The following is a 7,738-nucleotide window of genomic DNA, read 5'->3' on the forward strand; positions in this document are numbered from 1 at the left end:
CAGCATCACTTAAAAAGAATAATCAGAGAGGAACCAAGCAGAGTCCAGCTGTGATGGTAGGGACTAGGAGCAGCTTCAGGTATTCTTTGCCCTCTTGACTTGGAGTGCATCTGGAGTGTTCGGAAAGCACTGGATGAACACCAGAGCAGACTGGAGATCTCTGCCCACACCCTCTGTTCTCCAGAAATTCACAAGCACCAAATCATTTTTCTCTTAAACAATAGTGAACACAGTAAATGAAGAATTCACTTGTAATGTATCAGTGGTTCGGCGCTCATTTCTTCTCCTTCCATAATAGATTTTATCTTGAACAATCGTAAACACAGTAATAAAGAGTCCGCTTGTGATATACCAGCAGTTCAGTGCTTGGACGCTGTTCCAGTAATCTGACATTTCGTCACTAAAAAGCTTAGTCATCGAGCTGTCAAAATCAATTGTAACAGAATTGCACTGAATTAACAAGTAGAATAAGGAAAAATTAAAATTAAAAATAAGTTGAGAATGCATAATTAGGGCAAACCTTTGTAGTAAATGATATACAAGAGAAGACAGTATGTAAATGGCTTAAAGCAGGGATATATCTATAAGAATAAAGGTGAGATAACTATTCACACATACATAGTTAATACCCTCAGTTCCACTATTACAGAAAATATCCATAGAAACCTACCTGTCCCCATCTGCATGTTTCCATCGGGAGGATGTATATCAGCTGGGGTAGGTGGGTCGGAGGGAGAATCTGGAACGCTGGTGCCCAGTTGTAGGTGCAGAGGCTTTTTATGCACACAGGAGAGTGTCGGGTGGCTATGCACTTTTAATTTGTCCATGGACTAGTCAAGAAGGAACACAGCCCTTGAGCTTGGCTCAGTTGCCATTAGGCTTCTGTAAACTAGGTTCTTGTCAGGCAGTGTTTGGTGTGTGTGTGTGTGCCTTAAACAACAACAAAAGGATTCTTTCCCCCACTCCCTTTTAATTTGCAGACTTCGGTACTTCGGCACAGCTAGGAATTTCTCCAGGGAGTATAGAAACAATTGCCTCATATTTGGGTGGCCCGTTTCATTATGAAAGAGAAAGGCACTCAGGCAAAAGTTCAGCGATCAAGGGAGCGATATTCTGGTTAAGGCATGAGAGACAATAGCCTCCTTTTCAGCTGCGTAGGGAAAAGATGACTCGAAGACCCCTAAGTACATCGTTGGCAGCAAAATCTGAGGCCCTGATTGATGCCACGTTTCAAATCAGATTTTTCTTACTCATTATTTCCCTAGGTCATAGCTTGCGTTGGACAATTAGCCATTTTATTTCGAGAGACAGCTGTGTGAGATTAACTCTGCTCTTACCCTCTCAGAGAATTCTTAGCACTATTTTCAAGGACACAATAATATCCTTTATTTTGGGGTGGGGGGGTAATGTGCTGCCCATCAGTATATGCTTCTAGGGGAGTGTGCAATTAAAAGGGGGGAAAGCATGGAAAAAAACAGTGAGTTGACTAAACCATAAAACACCAGTTAAAACCAGCTCTTCAATCAGATTAAACTGCCTGGGCAAATAAAAAACACTTCACATGCCAGGTACCACAACCAGAGAGGTCCTATTGATGATCACTGCCCTAACCTCAGAAGAGAGTCTCTGATGAAGATCATCACATCTGGGCAGACTCATTTGCTAGAAGGTTGCTCTTAAACTGAAGTCTTTATAGCTACCGTCAATGACCAGCACTTTAGCTGGATAAATTGTTTCAGGATTATCTGAAATGCAATAATAGAAGTACAATGCAAATAAGTAGCTGAGTACTAAAAGGAAGAGAAGTTTGATTTGTATGCTGTATGGTATTGTGGATACACTAATGAGCTGAGCACTCTGGGCGAATTCATTGTTGTCGCACAATTCTGTTTTGCTGGCTTCCGTGAATCGTTTGGCATACCTAGCATACCAATATAATATATTAATATATGCCTGTAGTTAGCATGTGTTACAAAATCTGAAACTGGGTAGTGTTGAATAACGAGAATGTCAAACTTTAAGGATACAATCCATCGGGAACTTCTCTCCAAGCAATGCTAAGGCAAAAGGGAATTGCATAAATTTGCTCCTTTGTAAGAAGAACACACTGTTCTTGCACAGCTCCCTTTCAGTTGGACTTGTGCAGGAGAACTTCCTAATGAACAATGTACTTTCCACTCAATGGGGGGAAATGTTAAAACAATATGCTGTACAACAATAGAGGAACTATTTGCCCAAGATGCCCCGTGCTATTTATGGAGCTAGCGTTTGTTGGAAAGTATTTGGTGACGTGTTCCAAATTTGCTATCGAATGGCATTGCTCTTTACAAAATGTCCATGTCTAGAGATAATAACAACTGAAGTAGTTTCTAGATTTATCAGCCATGATCAATTTTGTGAAAATAAGAAGAGTGGAAAAGCAAGTCATTTGGTTGGAAGAAAAATGATATGAGTATTGTAACTTCACTTCAGGTGCCATTTCATAAATAGTGTCATGCTTTGCAAACCTTTGCACATCCTTGCTTGAGAAAGTATCCAGGAAGCAAATGGGTGTGAAACCACTCATTGAAAGAAAAATGACTCGTCATTCTGCTTTTCTGGTTGGTCTGCTGGAAAAGCAATGCATATACATTTGGTATGATTTCAATTAAACTCTGTATGTATTACAATCTGGGCGTGCATTTAAGCTGACACTGAATTCCTGGACACCTACATAATGTTAATGCACTTTTCCTTGGCACGCTGAACCCGTGCCTTTTTTTTTCTGACTACACTTGGGCTCCCTCTTGTGGCCCAAGGAAATACAAGAAAGACACATTTCCATTTTGTAGGTATTTATATATTTTATATACTGTATTTTTGTGTGTGTTTTTTGTAGAGCCAAAGCATTCCTAAACATTTTACTCATATGCTGCCAATAATTTTTAACATTTATTTGTAAACCCCTCATGGCCATGGTACCCATCAGCTTGACTAGCAACCTTGGTCACATGTACTCTTTTCCACTCCTCGGTGTATGCTCATGTCACGTCTGGTAGATCGGGTTCACTATTTTTAAAAAGCACTGCCTTGGGAAAACAAATGCTCCTAGGTGGATAAGATATAAAGACTTTCTGGAGAGTAAAACCCCAAGGTGGTTATCACCCATGGAAGCGAAAGCTATGAAAAAACTTAATATGGAGGCCAAATGGCCAAAATATTGGGAAATCTTAGAACAGGAAGGTGACAAGTTGAAATTGCAGAGTTATGAGAAGCTTAAAGGGAAGGTGCAAGACTGGTTACATTACTTTCAAATAAGAGAAGTTTATAACCAAGATAAAAAAATTGGTTTCCAGGTGGAAAAATCAAAATTAGAAACAGAATTGTTAGAACCCAATGCTAAGATATTATCAAGAATGTATAATTTGCTGTTGAAATGGAGTACTGAGGAAGAAACGGTAAAATCTGCTATGATTAAATGGGCACAAGATATAGGACACAATATTATGTTTGCTGACTGGGAGCAGTTGTGGACCACTGGGATTAAATTTACGGCATGTAATGCCCTAAGAGAGAATATTATGAAAATGATGTACAGGTGGTACATGACCCCAGTCAAGCTTGTAAAAATTTACCATTTGCCTGATAATAAATGTTGGAAATGTAAAGAAACTGAAGGTACATTCTTTCACCTTTGGTGGACGTGCCCAAGGATTAAGGCTTTCTGGGAGATGATTTATAATGAAATGAAAAAGGTATTTAAATACACTTTCCTGAAGAAATCAGAGGCCTTTCTCCTTGGCATAGTTGGCCAAATGGTGTCAAAGAAGGATAGAACTTTCTTTATGTATGCTACAGCAGCAGCAAGAATACTCATCGCAAAGCATTGGAAGACACAAGACTTACCCACTCTGGAAGAATGGCAGATGCAAGTAATCGACTATATGGAAATGGCTGAAATGACTGGCAGAATCCGAGATCAGGGAGAAGAGTCGGTGGAAGAAGATTGGAGGAAATTTAAAATTTATTTACAGAAACATTGTAAAATGTATGAATGCTGATGACATTGAAATGAAATGAAGGGGTTCTAGCAACAAGATATAATGTAAGACTGGATTGATGACAGATAAAAATTTGAAATTATAATTTGGGAGGTAAAACAATTAAGGATAAAGTAATAGGCTATGAATTTGCTGAACCAATTTTCAAAAAGGGATACAAAAAAGGGAGGCGTGAGGAAGTCAGGAAAATAAATTAATCAAAGATGAGCAATTAAAAAAGAGGGATTTGTGTTTTTCTTTTTTGTGCGCTTATTAGTTTTTTCTGTTTTGTTTTTCTTTTTTTCCTGTTAGGTTAAATGTTTGTATTTTTGTATTGTGTAATTTTGTATTGTTGTGTTTTATATTTTTCTTGTGTTTTTATTGTTCTCTGTTTGTTGTTTTGGTTTTTCTTTATTGTTAAATTCAATAAAATATTATTAAAACAAAAACAACAAATGCTCCTAGGTGGAATTCCAGAGAACAATCATTACTAGGGAAATATGGGCAATGTATTGGGTCTCTGCACTCATACTTCTCTGGACAGCTGTGGAAGCAATTTCGAACGAACAAAACTGTAGGTTGGCAAACCTACATGATGACATAGTGCCCTTTCTTGCCTAATCTGTGCTATGTAATTTGCAAGGAACGTATAAATTACTTGGCGAAAGCCATTTCACGACAGGTTGAACGTAAGCATTTTATGTTAAGGAACAGAAGAGAGGCGGAACACAGAAGGAACATGCAGCACTGCAGCAGATTTTTACAATTGTCAGCAATTTTGCAATTTTACAATTGTCAGTTTTTTCCATTGTCACTTTTACAATTGTCAGCAGCGGAAGGAGTGTGAGGGAAAGTTGATTTGTAGGGTGAGGGGAGATAAAGAACTGGCCTCCAGGGTCAAAAGTGTTCCCCATCCCCACTTTACACTGATTGGCAGCAGCTCTCCAGGATTTCAGACAAGCCTATCTGGAGATGATGGGCATTGAAGAAAGCATCTACCACTGAGCTACACCCCTTTCCAAATTGGATCAAAATTATTGAATGGATGTGATATAAGAGAAAGCCACTTTTCTCTGCACTTCACTATCTCCTAACATCTGCACTTCACCCTTTTTGCAAATGTGTAAACGGTATTTGAAAACACCTTTTCTCCTGAAGACTGTGACCTTTAATCTCATCCCCTACTTTCCTTTCCCTTTTCCCTTATGGCCTTGTCCTTTTAGATTGCAAGCCTGTGTTTTGTCTTTCTAAAACAGGGGTCTCATCCTTTTAAAAAGGGGATTTGTTTCCCCTTTTATTTCCAGTCGCTGCATAGCTCTTGCTTCTTGAAATACTTTATAAATGAATTAACAACCATTAAGTTATTATTAATATATTGGTTGTCAAATTTATTAACCAACATGTAATGCAATTACTCTGGATATGTCTTTGCACCTTTGAGATTGCGTCAGAAGGAATCTATAGGAAAGCATGACAAGAAAGACACGAATGGTCTAGTGAGGAATTAGGGGGCTGTGAGAGGTTCTGCTGTGTGTCTTGAAATATTGTTGCCTGGTTTATATATTATTAAAACTGTATCAGTACAATATCAGATGAAAATCAGGATAAAACCCAGCCCACTGTCTATATGGGCTCTAAAAACCAGCAAGCGGGTTGGGTGGGAAGTGATTTGTGCCAACTACCTAAAGTGTAGTAAAAGCATCTGTTTTAAAAGCTTGAGAAAATAAAAAAAGTTTTCATCGGATGCCAAAAAGAGCACAATGTAGTTATGCAATCACACTCTACACCCTTTGAAACAGGGAGGACCTGTTCAGCATGAATGCTCATTGCCAATGTATGGGAACTGATGCACCGGAATTTCATGATGCAGCTAACAAGTATATGGTAACCCTAGAAACACCAGCCTTCCCCAGAAAATGCAGTCCAATTCCTTGGTTCTGATTGACTGACCAAAGAGAAGAGTAGGTTTTTTTGGTGAAACTGTGACCCTGCGGGTGAGTGAACCAAAGGCACATTTTATGGGGTGCTGTGAAATGTGGGGTTTTCACCACCAAAAGCTTCAGAGGACCATTTGCCATGTTTGCACTGCTTTCGAGTGAATCGGACGTCAAGGGGCTGGTATCCACAATATAGAAAATACTCCTCCAAAATCCTACAAACCCCCTCGACATAATCAAAAAGCAATGGGAGGACGACATAGGCTATGAGATTAATGCCACCCAATGGAATAGAATGTGGTCTAAACCTCCCTTTAAATTCATCTAAGCAAAATAAGAGAACTGACTCTGAAACTCATTTACAGATTGTACCTAACACCACAGAAACTGGCGCTGATATGCCCAGGAGCCTCACCAAAATGCTGGAGAGGAGGCACCTCCACAGGCACATACCTCCACATGTGGTGGGAATGTCGCCAAGTCCAACTCTTCTGGACATCAGTTATACAAGAAATACGCAAAATAACTAAGCAAGTATTAGAACTGGTCCCACTGAACATCTCCCAAGATAATAATGCCCACTCACATTATAAAGAGCTCATAACCCACCTACTCTCAGCAGCCAAGGGCATCATAACCAGACACTGGAGATACCTGTCAGTAGTAAGCATGGACCAATGGTATCAAATAGTATGGGAAACAGCCTTCTTAGAAAAACTAACCAATAAACTGAAACTTACACAGGGACAAATAGAAGATGCCTCCACCCCGGTATGGTTCCCCTTTATCACATACATAGACAAGAATCCGCCGACAGCATACAAATCAATCTGGCTAACCTGATCCAAAAATCTACACACACACACCCTGCACTCACACACACACATAAACATAGAGAGAGAGAGAGAGAGAGAGAGAGAGAGAGAGAGAGAGAAATCTCACTCCAGCCTACCAAAGACAACCAACCACTCCCTAGGTTACCCCCAACCTGTCTCACCACCAAAGAAACACAACAAGTGAAAAGTAAGAGAAGTCACATAAGTGACACTGGCACAAAACCCCACACATACACTAAGTAGAATAGAAGCATAACCTAGGTACCGTAAGTATTGAATGTTACTGATTATGAGGTTTATGACTGGCAAATAATGCTTAGACGTACTGCGACAATATTTTATAGAGAAGCCAATATGTCTCATTCGCTGTTTTTTATCAAAAAAGAAAAGCTAATCTTTGACATATTTCTCAACATATTATTTGAAATTACATTTGCTTTTATTGTCAAAGGAAGAGAATGGTTATTGACATCATTTTTACGTGTTTGCATCTGTTTTGCACAGTTTATGTTTTTATTAGTGAATTATATGCTTTTGGAAGACGTGTGTTAATTCTGTTGTTTGAATCTCCTTTGTACTTTTGTCTTCATTAATGCATGATGACTAAATTTGATTAACAAAATATCTAACAAATCATTTGATTATTTATTTATTTTTGCACCTGATGTCATAAGAACAATTTAATTTTCATTTAACAGCCGTGTTTCTTATGTCTCAAAATCCACAGTGGATGGAGAATTTGACTAACAAATATTGGCACTGAAGTAATATAGTCATGAATCATGCCTGTTGCTGTACACGCCTGATACTTGAGGCGTGTTTAAAAACAAGATGTTTTTTTTTTAAAAATTACAGTGCCATCTGTCCAAGTTCTAAAGGAGGAAACCAATCTAGATTCAAACCAGAATGCAAACTCTGAGATCTACGTGCACAGGGCGGTATACAA

This window comes from Podarcis raffonei, chromosome 12, assembly GCF_027172205.1.
Source record: "Podarcis raffonei isolate rPodRaf1 chromosome 12, rPodRaf1.pri, whole genome shotgun sequence".
NCBI classification, from domain to species: Eukaryota; Metazoa; Chordata; class Lepidosauria; order Squamata; family Lacertidae; genus Podarcis; species Podarcis raffonei.